Source organism: Lithobates pipiens, unplaced genomic scaffold (genome assembly GCF_037356315.1).
Source record: "Lithobates pipiens isolate NorthernLeopardFrog02 unplaced genomic scaffold, aLitPip1_a1.2 Scaffold_19, whole genome shotgun sequence".
Classification (NCBI taxonomy): Eukaryota; Metazoa; Chordata; class Amphibia; order Anura; family Ranidae; genus Lithobates; species Lithobates pipiens.
In genome coordinates, this window is record NW_027507764.1 from 349,665,189 (window position 1) to 349,683,955 (window position 18,767).

Sequence of the window (18,767 nt, forward strand, 5' to 3'; positions counted from 1 at the left end):
TGGCAGGGCAGTACAACCCCCCCCCCCCCCCCCAAATGACCCAATTTTGGAAAGTAGACACCCCAAGGAAGTTGTGGAGAGGCATGTTGAGCCCATTGAATATTTTTTTTTTGTCCCAAGTGATTGAATAATGACACCAAAAAAAAAAAAAAAAAGTTTACAAAAAGTTGTCACTAAATGATATATTGCTCACACATGCCATAGTTATATGTGGAATTGCACCCCAAAATATATTTTGCTGCTTCTCCTGAGTACGAAGATACCACATATGTGGGAATTTTTGGGAGTCTAGCTGCCTACCGCACCCCGAAAACCAATCACTGCCTTCAGGGTTTCTAAGGGTGCAAATTTTTGATTTCACTCCTCACTACCTATCACAGTTTCGAAGGCCATAAAATGCCAAAATAGCACAAACCCCCCCCCCCCCCCCAAATGACCCCATTTTGGAAAGTAGACACCCCAAGCTATTTACTGAGAGGCATGTTGAGTCCATGAAATATTTTATATTTTGCCACAAGTTGCAGGAATTTTACAATTTTTTTTTTTTTTGCACAAAGTTGTCACTAAATAATATATTGCTCACACATGCTATGGGCATAAGTCAAATTACACCCCGAAATAAATTCTGCTGCTTCTCCCGAGTACAGGGATACCACATATGGGGGACTTTTTGGGAGCCTAGCCACGTACGGGACCCCGAAAACCAAGCACTGCCTTCCGGATTTAAATATAAAATGCTACCAAAAAAAAACTGTTAGCGATCGCAGGGATCAGGCCTGACTCTGCGATCGCTGCAGTTATGTGTTTAGTGTTTTGTAAGTGACAGTGATCGATCGATACTGCACTTGGGTGGGCTGGGCAGAGGGGCAAAACGCAGGTGCCAGCAGGTATCTGGGCTGAACCCACTAACAATGCGTTTTTTTGGAACCCTAAACTGCTGGGGACGCTAGTATAGATCTGATCAGATCAGATATTGATCTGTTCAGATTCTATACCACTACGGGAGGTTTATGCTTTGCATGTGGGTGTTAGCGGTACTGGCACTAACCTAGCGCTGCCTGGGGCGACGCAGACCCTGACCCTAAAACCTAATTGATATCACTCGCCGGGTGATCAGGGGGTTAAACCTTTATTGGGTAATAAATGGTGGGTGCCCTGATGCTATAAAAAGCAAACTAACCAGAGTCACCCATAACACTTATACGGTGATCACTGGTGAAAGGGTCAACTAGGGGCAATCAGGGGGTTCAAATTTTTATTAGGTAGTATATGGGGGTCCCTGGCACTATATAAAAACCTGACGGGAAACCTACATAACTAACTGGCTAACCAGCGTCACCAGTGACACTTATACTGTGATCGCTGGTGAAAGGGTTAACTAGGGGCAATCAGGGGGTTAAAACCATTATTGGGTAGTATATGGGGGTACCTAGCACTATAAAAACCTGGCAGTGAACCTAAAAAAATAACTAGCTACCTAGCGACACTAGTGACACTAATGCAGCGATCAGAAAAATGATCGCTTAGTGACACTGGCAAAAGGGGGTGAAAGGGTTAACTAGGGGCAATCAGGGGGTTAAAACCATTATTGGGTAGTATATCGGGGTACCTAGCGCTATAAAAACCTGGCTGTGAACTTAAAAAAATAACTAGCTACCTAGCGACACTAGCGACACTAATGCAGCGATCAGAAAAATGATCGCTTAGTGACACTGGCAATGGCAATCACTGGGGTGATTTGTGTGCCTGTGTGTGCCTACATGTCAGTGTAGTGTTGGTGCACACTTACTTTCTGTCTTCTCCTCGTAGTCCGGTCAAAAAGACCGCCCCGAGGAGAATGACATCACTTCCTCCCTGCCTGTGTATACAATACACAGTGGGAGGAAGCTTCTCATTCACCAGGAGCAATCGAGAGGGGATGGCCAGAAACCAACGGCCATCCCCTCATCCCGGATCGCTCCTGAAGCGAAACGGACTGCCGTATCCAGCGAGAGGGGGTCCGATCGGACCCCCCACCCGCTGGAAGGCAAGCACGTACATGTACGTGCTTGTGCCTGCCGGTGCCATTGTAATGACGTACATTGGCAATACGGCGGTCCTTAAGTGGTTAAACAAACCTTTTAAATAGGTCCATGGGACAGTCTGGTTGGGATGCACCCTCACTTACAAGAAAAAAAAAAAGACAGCAAATTGGTAAGAGGTATAGGTTATGTCTTTCCCTCTCAAATATATATATATATATATATATATATATATATATATATACACACACACACATACATACTATATTGTCAAAAGTATTGGGACGCCTGCCTTTACATGCATATGAACTTTCATGGCATCCCAGTCATAGTCCGTAGGGTTCAATATTGAGTTGGCACACCATTCTCAGCTATAACAGCTTCAACTCTTCTGGGAAGGCTGTGCACAAGGTTTAGGAATGTGTATATGGGAATGTTTGACCATTCTTCTAGAAGTGCATTTGTCAGGTCAGGCACTGGTTTTTGACAAGAATGCCTGGCTCTAAGTTTCCGCTCTAATTCATCCCAAAGTTCTATTGGGTTTAAATCAGGACTCTGTGCAGGGCAGTCAAGTTCTTCCACCCCAAATTCACTCATCCTTGTTGTTGGAAGAGGAAGGGGCCATCCCCAAACTGTTTCTACAAATTTGGGAGCATGATGCCTTAAAAGTTCCTTTCACTGGAACTAAGGAGACAAGCTCAACCCCTGAAAAACAACTCCAAAGCATAGTTCCCCCTCCACCAAATGATTTGGACCAATGCAAAAAGCAAGGTCCATAAAAACATGGATGAGCGACTTTGGGGCGAAGTCCTGACCTGAACCCAATAGAACACCTTTAGGATGAATTAGAGCGGAGACTGTGAGTCAGGCCTTCTTGTCCAACATCAGTGCCTGACCTCACAAATGCGCTTCTGGAAGAATGGCCAAACATTCCCATAGACACACTCCTAAACCTTGTGGACAGCTTTCCCAGAAGAGTTGAAGCTGTTATAGCTGCAAAGGGTGGGCCAACTCTATATTGACCACTATGCACTAAGACTGGGATGCCATTAAAGTTCATATATATATATATATATATATATATATATATATATATATATATATATATACTGTATGTCACAATTCAGTTGACATGTAGAGAACTAGTCCCTGACCCCTTATGATTCACTAGGCAGGCCCATGCTCCATTTTCATTCCCATGTTAGGGTATCCCATCTTTATAACTTTTATATTTGCCAAGGGTCCAAGAGTTCAGTGGATTGTGTAGTAGTTTGTTTCTGTCTCTTGTAATATCAAAGGTCTGTTAAGAAAATACTAAAGTTCACTATTAGGTGCTACTTTAATGAAGAAGTGCTGTACTTTCTCATTACAGCAATGATGGCATTAAAGAGGGCAGGCAGCTCCAGGGGCGTACTAAGAGGTTGGCGAGACTGGCGCCTGTCAGGGGCGCAGGCCAATGGGGGGGGGGGGGGGGCGCTTATTGGCAGTGTTCTACTGCTCTTCTAACTCATTCTCACACACACAGCCCGCCTTCACATCACCTCACACGCTTCAGATGCAGATGCATGTCTCCCGTCCCTGCAGCCTGTCTCACACACACAGCAGAACAAAGCTGTCTCCTCCACCTCCCCCTCCCCCTTCTCATTCATCTCTGTATACACACAAGAGGAGGGGGAGCAGGAACACGCGCTGACTTCAGGTCTGTACAAACCTTTCCATGCTTTATAGATAGACAGGGAGGAGGGAAAGAGAGTGGCTGGGATTGGGAAGGAGGAAACAAAAATGATGTACAGCCTGTACATACAATGCAGCCTGGGATAGAACTACAGGTCCCAGCATGCTCTGCACCTCTCTTGCAGCCTGTGATAGAACTAAAAATCCCACTATGATCTGCAGGATCATTTCAGCCTGTGATAGGACTAGAAGCTCCAGCATGCCTTGCTCCTCTATTGCAGCCTGTGATAAAACTACAGGTCCCAGCATGAATGCTCTGCACTTTCATTGTAGTATAGGTTACTGGGTGGCTGGGCTAGAACTACAAGTCCCAGCATGCTCTGAACCTCTCTTGCAGCCTATGATAGAACTACAAGTCCCAGCATGCTCTGCACCTCTCTTGCAGCCTATGATAGAACCACAAGTCCCAGCATGCTCTGCAGTTATCTTGCAGCCTATGATAGAACTACCTGTCCCAGCATGCTCTGCACCTCTCTTTCAGCCTATGATAGAACTACATGTCCCAGCATGCTCTGCACCTCTCTTGCAGCCTGTGATAAAACTACAAGTGTCAGCATGCTCTGCACTTTCATTGCAGCCTATGATAGAACTAAAAGTCCCACTATGCTCTGCAGGAGCATTACAGCCTGTGATAGGGCTACAAGTCCCAGCATGCTTTACAGAGGTGGGGCAGAAGACCAGGGGGGTACAGAGGTGGGGCTGAATACCATGGAGGTACAGAAGTGAGACAGATGTGCAGGAGGTACAGTGTTGGGGAAGAAAAGCAGGGGGTATAAAGCAGTGGGGCAGATGTGAAAGGAGCTGTATTGGTGGGGCAGATGAGAAAGCAGGTTACATTGGTGGGGCAGATGGGTTCAGTGTTAGGACAGATGAGAGGGTGATTCAGTAGTGAGACAGAAGAGCATGGAGATATGGCGTTGGAGCAGATGTGTCGGGAGGTAAAGTGGTGGGGCAGATGAGAAAAGGGGTACATTGATAGGGCAGATGAGCAGGGGAGTTACAGTGGTGGGACAGAAGAGCAAGAGGGTACAGTGGTGGGGCAGATGTGCAGGAGGTAAGGTGGTGGAAGGGATGAGAAGAGGATTTAGCGGTGGGACAGAAAAGCAGAGGAGAAAGGAGGTACATCGGTGGAACACATGAGCAGGGGGTTACAGTGGTGGGGCAGATGAGCAGGGGGGTATAGTGGTGGGGCAGATGAGCAAGGGGGTACAGTGGTGGGGCAGATGAGCAGGGGGTTACAGAGGTGGGGCGGATGAGCAGGGGGATATAGTGGTGGGGCAGATGAGCAGGGGGTTACAGAGGTGGGGCAGATGAGCAGAAGGGTACACCGGTGGGGAAGATGAGCAGGGGGTTACAATGGTTGGGCAGATGAGCAGGGGGGACAGTGATCTGAGGTGTGAAGGTGCATGTATTGGGGCTGATCTGAGGCGTGAGAGTTCAGGATGTTAATTTCTCATGACTAAAGTAGTTTACAGCATTTACTTTATAAAACATCCTTTTGGTGATTGAGAGTGTGAAGTTGACATTTTTTTGTTATAGAATCGGCACTCTCAATTTCTTTGAAAACATTTTTCGGCACACGGTGCTCAAAACGTTGCCTACCCCTGTACTAGTACAAAACATATTACAGCGCACACATTCAAGAATGACATTTCCTGCAGGCTAGTTAAAAACACCTGAACATATTCAAAAAAAATACGGGGGTTTGGTCACACTATATGGTTATATAGTGCTAAGCCCACTTACTGCGTCAAAGTACTCCGATTAGTGGGTCCTACTCTAGTAATAGAATGAAAGACCCCTGTACTAGAAAATTTTTTATTATTATTATTATTATTATTATTATTATTATTATTATTATTATTATACAGGATTTATATAGCACCAATAGTTTACACAGCACTTTAGAAAATAAAAGAGAGATACTACAGTTATAATACAACAATAAACAAGAGGATTAGGAGGGCCCTGCTCAGAAGAGCTTACAATCTAAAAGTATTCCACTTTTTATTTAATTTGTGTAAATAATATTTTTTTTTTTACAGTTTATTATTTTCTCTTTTTTACCAACAGCCTGTTCTGGATTGTTTAGCAACTGTGACACTAATACTCATACCCTGTCAGGAGAATATGAACAGGTGATGGTTCAATAATAGTGGCAGGCTTTATGGTGCTGCTGATTGTATAGAACACAGGGCATTCCCAGGAACCTATGGGTTTAAATAGAACATTCATTCTAGATCGACATCTATGTGTGCTGGTAAAGCCCACAAAATTCCCAACACACAGGGAAATACACTGCACTTGAGTGGGGGGGGGGGGGGGGGCACTAATTGTCAATGGCACACCCCATGCATCTGCAAATGCACATCCTAAACTGAATGGTGTTGCAGCAGAATGTGGTTCTATGCAGCATGTTTTTAGAAAAGAGCCAGGGACTTCTTTTCCTTATTTTTCACACGTAGGGGACTGCATTAAAATGAATGGACTTTCCTACGTGCAAGAGCATGCAGAAAGGCACCCACGCAAGCAATAGTGCCAACCAAGCCCATTCACACCCCCATGCGTTGAGCTGTGATGTGTAGCAGATAGATGGGGCAATTTGCTTTGTGTACCATGTGTTCAGTTCACACCACTGAAGTGAAAACAAGTAGGATGTTCTTTATTACTATACAGTTTTGGCGCACTACAACACTGTGTACGGCGGTGCATAAACAGGAATGATATGTCAGTTTTTGACATTTCAAAAAGCTGCAAAATGAAAAAAAAGAAAAAGTTGAATAGTGTGATGCATTGTAATAAGCACATCAATCTGTTCCCTTCCCAGTGCACACCAGGGACCTCTTCTGATATTAGGTCATGTTGAAATTTTAGATAGCCAAGCTAAGCACAATATGAAGCATAAGCATAATATGAATACAAATTCTTATCTTTTATTATATTTAGCGCTTTTAAAAATGTAAAATGAGTTATATTAGAAAAAATATAAAACCTATTAATCTCATCTGACTACTATGTTTATATGCAATATCTTTTTTCAAAATTCAAAACCATTGAAAAGGTACTGTATAGCCTAAATATAATGGATATGCAGACAATTAAAAATGAAAGGAAAATTATGTAAAAAAAAAAAACAAACAACTGATATTCTAACTCTTTAATGAAAGGGGTGGGTGCCAAGGGGGTGGGGGTGGGGGGCGCTGATACAGATTCTCGCCAAGGGCGCTGGAGACCCTAGGTACACCTCTGGGCAGCTCCTTACCACAAGCAGTTACACCATCTTTCAGCATTTAAAGGAGATCCCTAATAGATTCTGCTTACTCATGGAGCATAAGTCTATAAGAGAGAATAGGGTGCTCATGCTTTGGGATGGATGGAGTATAAGCTCCTTGAGTGAACTAGAAAGATGTCTAAAAGTCCCTTTTATCAGTTCACTAAGAGCAGATAAATATGACTGGCAAAATGGTAATCCTTGGCAAATGCTCAGGCCACACATTAGACCAATTTCTGGCAAAGCAACACAATAATTACTACATAATATTCCCTACCAGCTGAATCTGGTACTTGCAAAACACACAGAATTGTGGTTCAGGTATTAGTCCACATGATTGTAATATAGAGAATAATTTCTGGCTTACAATGTCACAGTATTACATATACAGTTGATATTTGCAAATGAAGGCAGTAACCAAAGTTGTGTTGCATGGTTGTTAGAATGATTAAAATATAATAAACTAATGAGATTACTAACACTGATTTTGAACAAGACCAATTGTGTTAATTACAGTCCCCTTTACTGCAATTTGAGCTGCTGCTGAGTTTTGAAATATAATCAGTTTTAGTAATTTTATCTGATTTCTTAATGAAGTTTGCCCTGAGCAATTGCTCTATTTGTTTCTTAGCAAACAGCATGTGTCATAACTGCTTCCATTAATCTTGATTACTTTAGTTAAAATAAATAGTTATACTTGGGAGGATTTCAGGAAATATGTCTTGGTAATTTTATTAAGATACCGATTGTGTCTTTTGTAGAGGGTCATTTATTTATATAAATCAATACATGGATTTTCACAAGAAACGGTTATTAAATAATCATATGTTGTGTAAAAGAAATAATATACAATGTATTCAGTTGTATAGATTCCTCAGGAGAGTGCATAAAGTGTGATAACAGGGTGTCATTAGAGAGTGTCATGTTTACTGTTCACCATATTGTAAAGATTTAGTCAAAGTTAAAAATTTTAGTTTATATTTTATATGGCATTCTTCAGATCCTCTAAATTGAAAAAAAAAATCAATTATGTATTTTTCTTAGTAAAATGTATTAAACTCTAGCAAGAGTGCCAGATATCAAAATAAAGGAAAGGAATGGAGCTGAAAGCACAGAATATTTTCCAAGCTTATTGATGACATTTTTTATCAATCAGAGACTTTGACAAGCCAATTAATTGTTCCTCACTTTTTCTGTTAATAAAATACTTCAAAGGTCATTTTGAAAACATCTGGCATGTAGTGATGATGTAAAGTTTAAAATGAAGCCATGCCATGGGAAAAAATAAGAGACACAAAGACACATACAAAAATGTATATCTATCTATCTATCTATCTATCTATCTATCTATCTATCTATCTATCTATCTATCTATCTATCTATATATATATATATATATATATATATATATACAGTGGTGTGAAAAAGTGTTTGCCCCCTTCCTCATTTCCTGTTCCTTTGCATGTTTGTCACACTTAAGTGTTTCGGAACATCAAACCAATTTAAACAATAGTCAAGGACAACACAAGTAAACACAAAATGCAATTTGTAAATGAAGGTGTTTATTATTAAAGGTGAAAAAAAATCCAAACCATCATGGCCCTGTGTGAAAAAGTGATTGCCCCCCTTGTTAAAACATACTATAACTGTGGTTGTCCACACCTGAGTTCAATTTCTCTAGCCACACCCAGACCTGATTATTACCACACCTGTTCACAATCAAGGCATCACTTAAATAGGAGCTGCTTGACACAATAAGGTCCACCAGAAGATCCTTAAAAGCTACACATCATGCCGAGACCCAAAGAAATTCAGGAACAATTGAGAAAGAAAGTAATTGAGATCTATCAGTCTGGAAAGGGTTATAAAGTCATTTCCCAAGCTTTGGGAATCCAGCGAACCACAGTGAGAGCCATTATCCACAAATGGCGAAGACATGGAACAGTGGTGAACCTTCCCAGGAGTGGCCGGCCGCCCAAAATTACCCCAAGAGCACAGCGACGACTCATCCAAGAGGTCACAAAAGACCCCACAACAACATCCAAGGAACTGCAGGCCTCACTTGCCTCAGTTAAGGTCAGCGTTCATGCCTCCACCATCAGGAAAAGACTGGGCAAAAATGGCCTGCATGGCAGAGTTCCAAGGAGAAAACCACTGCTGAGCAAAAAGAACATCAAAGCTCGTCTCAATTTCTCCACAACACATCTTGATGATCCCCAAGACTTTTGGGACAACATTCTGTGGACCGATGAGACAAAAGTGGAACTCTTTGGAAGGTGTGTGTCCAAGTATATCTGGCGTAGAAGGAACACTGCATTTCATAAAAAGAACATTATACCAACAGTAAAATATGGTGGTGGTAGTGTGATGGTCTGGGGCTGTTTTGCTGCTTCAGGACCTGGAAGACTTGCCGTGATAAAAGGAACTATGAATTCTGCTGTCTACCAAGAGATCCTGAAGGAGAATGTCCGACCATCTGTTCGTGTACTCAAGCTGAAATGAACTTGGGTTCTGCAGCAGGACAATGATCCTAAACACACCAGCAAGTCCACCACCGAATGGCTGAAGAAAAACAAAATGAAGACATTGGAGTGGCCTAGCCAAAGTCCTGACCTGAATCCTATTGAGATGTTGTGGTATGACCTTAAAAAGGCCGTTCATGCTCGAAAACCCTCTAATGTAACTGAATTAGGACAATTCTGCAAAGATGAGTGGGCCAAAATTCCTCCAGGACGCTGTAAAAGCCTCATTGCACGTTGTCGCAAACGCTTGGTTGCAGTTGTTGCTGCTAAGGGTGGCCCAACCAGTTATTAGGTTTAGGGGGCAATCACTTTTTCACACAGGGCCATGATGGTTTGGATTTTTTTTCACCTTTAATAATAAACACCTTCATTTACAAATTGCATTTTGTGTTTACTTGTGTTGTCCTTGACTATTGTTTAAATTGGTTTGATGTTCCGAAACACTTAAGTGTGACAAACATGCAAAGGAACAGGAAATGAGGAAGGGGGCAAACACTTTTCACACCACTGTATATATATATACATACATACAGTATAATATATAGAAAGAAGTTAAACCAGAGAAGGGTTACTTCCATTATATTAGGTTGTCTTAGGTTATACTGTACCTGTTTAAGGTTGAAATTTAAAATCCCCTTTACTATAGGCATTATTATTGTAATTAAATACAACTAGTAAAAGTGTATTTACAGTGGCAAATGATTGTCTCTACATCTGTTATATTTACTGGCTCAACAACCTCCTTTCACATTTCTAAAGAGTGAATATGTTATTAAATGTATGACTCACATACAGACCAAGTGGGTTTCATTCCGGGTAAGGAGAGTAGGGATAATGGCATCAGAACCCATTTGGTTATTCCATTTGGTTATCCACAGGCTGAAAGAGTGCAGATCCCCAGGGCTGCTACTGTCTATAGACGCCCAGAAAGTGTTTGACAGAGTAGACTGGGGATTCATGTTAAACTCTCTGGAGGTATTTGGAGTTGGCCCTAAGATGTTAAGTCGGGTAAACGCTCTATATAAACATCCTACAGCGAGGGTTAAAATAAATGGGTCTTTATCAAGGCTCTTTCAGATTTTCAATGGGACACGGCAGGGTTGTCCTTTATCCCCTTTATTATTTATTCTATCAATGGAACCATTATTGATGAGGATAAGATTGAACCCCAATATCAAGGGATTGCAGATCGACAATGAAGTGCATAAAATAGCTGCATATGCTGGCAATGTTTTTTTCTATGTTACCAGTCCTAGGACAACCCTCCCGTGCCTATTGGACACCTTAAAAATGTATGGGGAAGGTTCAAATTTCAAGACGAACCCCTTAAAATCTGAAATTCTGAACATAAACCTTGCCCCACAGGAGGTTCATTTACTTAAACAATAAAATTTCCCTTTTTCCTGGAAGCATAAGGAAATTAAGCATCTCGGCGTTAAAATAACACGCACACCTGATATGTTATCTTAACATAACTTTATTCCGTTAATGAACGATATTAAAACAGAATTAAATACCATGGTCCCCAGACAGAGATCTTGGATTAATAGGATAAATTGCCTAAAGATGATAATACTCCCCAAAATACTATATAAAATTCAAATGTTACCTATTCCAATCCCCAAATCATATTTTAATAAACTAAACCTGCTATTTCACAGGTTTATATGGCGGCAAAAAAAACACAAATAAGTTTGGGAATACTCTAGAGATAAGACCCAAGGGGGTGTGGGGGTTCCGGATATTAAAACCTATTATTATGCAATTTTAATGGCACGAGTGGTGGAATGAGTAAAGGATAACAAAGAAAAAAGTTGGGTTAGGTTAGAAAAAGGGATAAGTAATGTTGCTTTAGGTAAAGTGGTATGGATTCCGTCACAGTTAAGAAATTTAGATGTTCACACGTACACAATTACACGGACTGCAACGGTAATATGGGACAGGGTTCATAAAAAACAAAAGTTGGATCACAATTCCCCGTTAACACCCTTATGTGACACTAATTATTTTGCACCAGGGAAAGAAAAGCCATCTGGAGGGTGGATTAGAAATAGGGAGGCACAAGTTAAAGATATCATTAATAAAGGTAAAATTTGCACGTTTCAGGAACTTATGATGAAAAAAGAGATGTTAGAAATAAGTCCCGAACCCTGGCACGGCATTCTCACTAGATCTTGCCAGGATATGATTGATGTACGACAGTCTTGTAATTGCTTTGGATTATTTTGTAAAGATATGTTTAAAGGGGGTTAATTAATTCCATTGGATGGGTATAATTTTTCTAATAAAAAAGAAAAGAAAAAAAAAATCCACATATATATGAGAGATTAATGCTACAATGATGTCGTAATGAGTGGGGGCTACGATGAACGGCAGAGTTGATTTGAGTTCACCGAAAGAGTTTACTGATGTGGCAAAAAAAAGAGAAAAAAAAGAAAAAAATGTATGACTCACCATTGGATACTATAGCCCAGTGGTCTCCAAACTGTGGCCCGGGGTCCAGATGCAGCCCTTTACTTGCTTTTATGTGGCCATTGGGGCACTATTTCATCCACATAATAACCTCTCCCCCATGATGAGGCACAATTCCTCCCCATGACACCAAACATAGGGCATTGTTTTTTTCCCACTGATGTCAGGAGCTTTTTTTACTACTAATGGCCACAGTCCAGCACCCCTAAAGTTTGAAGGAAGCTTGTAAAGAACCAGCCTTTCAAATTTGGCTGTTAGTGAACGTAACAAATACGAATTTATCTGAAGTTATGTATTATCCAAAATAACGAATGTCGCATTTAAACAAAATGGAACGTAACAAATTAATAATAAATAATAATAATACAGTATTATTATTTATTATTATGAATTTGTTACACTCCATTTATTTAGATGTGGCATATATTATGTTGGATAATTCGTAACTTTGTGTAAATTTGTATTAATTTGAAAGGAAATTCCAATACCTATAATTTAATAGTTAGTTATTATTAGTTAGTTATTATTTAGGATTTTCAAATTTTTGGATTTTTGGATTTTTCAAATTGTTGGATTTTCATTCTATTGAATTTTCTGATTTTTATTCTTATTTTTGGATTTTCACATTTTTGGATTTTTGGATTTTCACATTTTTGGATTTTCAAATTCTTGAATGTTCGAATTTCTGTTTTTTACGAATTATCGAAATAATGAATACCGCATTTAAATTGGAACATGAGGAATTAGAATTTTTCCGAAGTTAAAAAATGTATTTGAAATAATGAATTTTGATCATAACAAATGACCCAAAAACAAAACAAACAAAAAAAAAACGAATCAACAAAAACTAAAGCAAACACAATTTTCAGCAGTGCACATGTCAACAGAGCAGGATAAGAATTGGAAAAGGGAAAAAAACAGGGATAAAAAAAGATTGTCTGGAGCGAAAAAGAACACTAGCTAAGGGGAATACTTTATAGGCTAGTCAAAAGGTTGTCTTGGATGGGTCAGAGGGGGCGGAGCTAACCCAATGTAGGCTGACATGAGGAGGTTTCAGGAAATATATATATATATATATTTCTATATATAGATAGATAGATAGATAGATAGATAGATAGATTTTTTTTATTTTTTTTTGATCATCACTGGTTGGTTTTGATGGTCTAGTTTGATCCTTAAGTGTTTGCTGTACCTACTATGCATGTATGCCACTGTGGTTTGTTATTCTCAAACTGTGTCTCATCTGCGTTGCTTGCAAGTTCTACCTATATTTGCCATAACAATTCTATGGCTGTACTGTTCTCTATTTGTACTTACAGTAAAGCTGGACATCGATGGTTTGAATCTTGGCTGGTTCAGCAGGAGATTCAAACCATCTAAGGGCAGGATGATTGTACCCAAGTCAATGTATGCTGGGTACGACCAGCATGTCAAACGTTTCATGCAATTATTTCCAGCAACTAGTCACTGTGAGCTCTTCTGGTAGGCATGGCTCCCTGTGTCCCCGCACTGGAAGAACACAACAGCTTTGTGGGAGGAATTCCCCCATCAACACTGACCTGTGGTTGCAGAAAAGAAAATCGCACCATCTCTGGCTGGCTTAACCCCTTCATAAAAGGATCGAAACAGAAAGAAATTAAGCGTCCTAGGTTATAAAAGGCATATACTGTATATTGATCTGAACACAAATGATGCTAAAATTATCAATTCACCGGGAATATTGACAGTTTGATTTTTGACACGTTAAACTTCTTTGTATTAATAATAATGTTAATTCAGACTATGTGAAGTGTTGTAAGTTATATAAAGAAATATCTAACTTCAATATTTTGCTGTCTCTATGTACACTACTGTGCTGAAGTTTTAGGCAGGTGTGAAACAATTATGTAAAGTAGAAATGCTTTCAAAAAATTTTAATTTTGCTTGTTTATTTTTATCAATTTAAAAAATGCAGAGTGAGCGAACAAAAGAAAAATCTAGATTAAGTCAATATTTGAATACCCTTTGGCTTCAAAGCAACATCAATTAATTTAGGTGCACTTGCACACAGTTTTTGAAGGAAATCGGCAATAGTTAGCAATATGTTTACAGTTTGAATTTTACGTAATTTTGCGCAAGTGGTTGTACCGGAGTGATCTTTTAGAGCCGATGGTCAGCTTTCACGTAATAACAACCGATGCGGCTAAACAGCCACTCAGCTGTTGTTACAAGCAGTGGGAGGGGACGTTCCCCCCTCCCACCCCCTTCCAAGGCTCACCCAGGCTCTACCGTCACCCCAAGAGACTCAAGCCACCAGTCGGCATGTCCGCTGGCTGGTTGGAGACCTGAACAAAGCCACAATTGGCTTTGATCAGGTCTCTGATGTAGTAACCCAGAAGCAACGTTACCACTCCATTTCTAGTTTACTCGGCAGCTAACGGTGCCAGTTTGAAAAAAATCCACAATATTCTTGGCGTTTTTAATACTTTCAAGCACAGAGGAGGGGCCTGAGGTCTTATAGACCCCAGATCCCTCCATAAAGAGTACCTTTTCACTGCACATTACTGTCACAAGGGATGTTTACATTTCCTTGTGACAACAATAAAAGGGATCATATTTTTTTTTTAAAGGGACAGTGTAAAAATAAAAATAAATAAATACATAAGAAAAAAAAGTAAAGCACCCCATCCCTCTGTGCTTGTGCCCTGCCAAAGCACACGCATACTTAAGGGTAAATAGTGTTGAACCCCACATTTGAGGTATTGTTTCGATCGTTAGAGCAAGAGGAATAATTCTAATGCAAGAACTCCTCTGTAACTCCAAGCAGATAACCATTACAATTTTTTTTAAAGCGTAGCCTGTGGAGATTTTTAAGTACTGTCCTTTAAAGTGTAACATGTTAGGTATATATTTACTCGGTGTAACATCATCTTTTACATTATACAAAAAAATAGGGCCAACTTTACTATTTTTTATTTTTTTTATTAATTGAAGTGCATTTTTTCCCAAAAACATTTTGAAAGACCACTGAACAAATACAGTGTGACATAAAATACTGCAACAAATGCTATTTTATTCTTTAGGGTCTCGGCTAAAATATCTATCTATCTATCTATCTATCTATCTATCTATCTATCTATCTATCTATCTATCTATCTATATATATATATATATATATATATATATATATATATATATATATATATATATATATATATATATATATACAGTGGTGTGAAAAAGTGTTTGCCCCCTTCCTCATTTCCTGTTCCTTTGCATGTTTGTCACACTTAAGTGTTTCGGAACATCAAACCAATTTAAACAATAGTCAAGGACAACACAAGTAAACACAAAATGCAATTTGTAAATGAAGGTGTTTATTATTAAAGGTGAAAAAAAATCCAAACCATCATGGCCCTGTGTGAAAAAGTGATTGCCCCCTAAACCTAATAACTGGTTGGGCCACCCTTAGCAGCAACAACTGCAACCAAGCGTTTGCGATAACGTGCAATGAGGCTTTTACAGCGTCCTGGAGGAATTTTGGCCCACTCATCTTTGCAGAATTGTCCTAATTCAGTTACATTAGAGGGTTTTCGAGCATGAACGGCCTTTTTAAGGTCATACCACAACATCTCAATAGGATTCAGGTCAGGACTTTGGCTAGGCCACTCCAAAGTCTTCATTTTGTTTTTCTTCAGCCATTCGGTGGTGGACTTGCTGGTGTGTTTAGGATCATTGTCCTGCTGCAGAACCCAAGTTCGTTTCAGCTTGAGTACACGAACAGATGGTCGGACATTCTCCTTCAGGATCTCTTGGTAGACAGCAGAATTCATAGTTCCTTTTATCACGGCAAGTCTTCCAGGTCCTGAAGCAGCAAAACAGCCCCAGACCATCACACTACCACCACCATATTTTACTGTTGGTATAATGTTCTTTTTATGAAATGCAGTGTTCCTTCTACGCTAGATATACTTGGACACACACCTTCCAAAGAGTTCCACTTTTGTCTCATCGGTCCACAGAATGTTGTCCCAAAAGTCTTGGGGATCATCAAGCTGTGTTGTGGAGAAATTGAGACGAGCTTTGATGTTCTTTTTGCTCAGCAGTGGTTTTCTCCTTGGAACTCTGCCATGCAGGCCATTTTTGCCCAGTCTTTTCCTGATGGTGGAGGCATGAACGCTGACCTTAACTGAGGCAAGTGAGGCCTGCAGTTCCTTGGACGTTGTTGTGGGGTCTTTTGTGACCTCTTGGATGAGTCGTCGCTGCGCTCTTGGGGTAATTTTGGGCGGCCGGCCACTCCTGGGAAGGTTCACCACTGTTCCATGTCTTCGCCATTTGTGGATAATGGCTCTCACTGTGGTTCGCTGGATTCCCAAAGCTTTGGAAATGGCTTTATAACCCTTTCCAGACTGATAGATCTCAATTACTTTCTTTCTCAATTGTTCCTGAATTTCTTTGGGTCTCGGCATGATGTGTAGCTTTTAAGGATCTTCTGGTGGACCTTACTGTGTCAAGCAGCTCCTATTTAAGTGATGCCTTGATTGTGAACAGGTGTGGCAATAATCAGGCCTGGGTGTGGCTAGAGAAATTGAACTCAGGTGTGGACAACCACAGTTATAGTATGTTTTAACAAGGGGGGCAATCACTTTTTCACACAGGGCCATGATGGTTTGGATTTTTTTTCACCTTTAATAATAAACACCTTCATTTACAAATTGCATTTTGTGTTTACTTGTGTTGTCCTTGACTATTGTTTAAATTGGTTTGATGTTCCGAAACACTTAAGTGTGACAAACATGCAAAGGAACAGGAAATGAGGAAGGGGGCAAACACTTTTTCACACCACTGTATAGATATATATAAAATCTTACTACATACACTGATGCCAACATGTATTCTGATACATGTCTTTGCTAAAAAAGGCAAAAAGTGTATAGTATTTAGTCTGTCTACAAACTACGGTATCTATACAGTAAGCTTGGCTTACTGATACATGTCAGCGCTCAGGGATGCTTTTTAACTGGTCAGAAAGTAAAGGAGTCTGATCATAGGGTCAACAAATAGTTTGTGTGATTCTAGGAATGCAGTTGTTGCAGGAACAAGGTCATCAGTCTAGACAGTAGATAAAGATGTGGTCAATAAACAGACCAGAGTCAGTATAGGCAGGAGCAAGATTCAATACTGAGCTGGCATGGCAGTGATCAGGAGTTGGCTGCACTAGCTCTGGTGACACTGTACAGGTGTGGTGGTGAATAAAAACACTGCTCTAGTAACACTGGGACTGGTGTGGCAGGGATCAGGAACAGTGTTACTAGCAACGCTAACCTGTTGACATTGGGACAGGTGTGGTGGCAATCAGTGACACTTTTATTGGCTGCAACGGTGTGGTGTCACTAAGACTGGTGTTGACGTAATTTAGGAACACAGTTACTGGCTTACATTGACATGATGATATTTGTTTTCGGTTGCCAATGATCAAGAATAGGGATGAGCTTTATGTTCGTGTCGAACGTGAGGTCGACTCGAACATTGGGTGTTCGCCCGTTCCTCGAAAAACAACATTATGGGGCGTTTGCACCAAATTCGAGCACCGCTTAACACTAAGTCCATGCCCCATAGTATATAAGGCTGCCTGCACGTCGGCCCCGTGTAGTGTGTTTTTGGTGTTGACTGGGGAGTGAGAGTATCATTTAGATTGAGAAGGCAGGCAGGCGGGTTATCCAGTTAGCTTCAATGTATTTAATATATGTATATATATATTCAGTCTTGTATAGTATATATACACTGTATCCAGTTTAGTTATACCTGGTGTACTTTTTCTAATCTACTTCAGGCATTCAGGTTATTCAGTTAACTGCAGTGTATTTAACATTTAACATACATATATATATATATATATATATATATATATATATATATATATATATATATAGTCAGCCTTGTATATATGTGTATATATATATATATATATATATATATATATATATATATAGTCAGCCTTGTATATATATATATATATATATATATATATATATATATATATATATATACACACACAGACACACACAGACACTGCATCCAGTGTAGCCAAGCCTATATCTGACTGCAGGCCATTCCTGGTGTACTTTTTCTAATATACTTCAGGTGGTGTACACAGTAGTGCAGTTGCTACTACTTTTCTGGTGGTGTACACAATACAGTACACCCATAGTTGTTAATAAACTTCTGTTGATGTACACAGTACCGTGCACCCCTAGTGCAGTTGCTACTACGTTTCTGGTGGTGTACACAGTACACGCAGCGATTTGAAGGCTGCGATGATGCTGCCCAGGTTAAGGAAGGGAGTAACGCAAGCCTAGAGAGAGGGGGTGCCCAAGAAGGACAAGGAACTGGCAGTCATGTTTCCTAAGCTGCAGCATGCTGCCAAGTTTGCTCCACTGATAAGGAGGGAGGGAGTTTTGCTCTTCATCAGCTGGGATCTCCAACCCCACTATAACTCCAGTCCTCTTGGAAACCTGCACTGAGAGGAATGAAGGTATAGAAATAGGTGCCCCAAGTACTTGCGGCCAATCTGCATAGCTGTACACCAACATCCGATTTTAGCAAGCGAATTTCCCTACTCCAGTTGCTAAACCGTCGAAAGAAATTCGGTCCCAGCCATCCACATGCTCAGCGTCTGAATGCTAGCTTGGCCAAATTGCTAGCACTACAACTGCTGCCTTTTCAGGTGGTAGACTCTGCCCCCTTTTGTGAATTTGTGGAATGTGC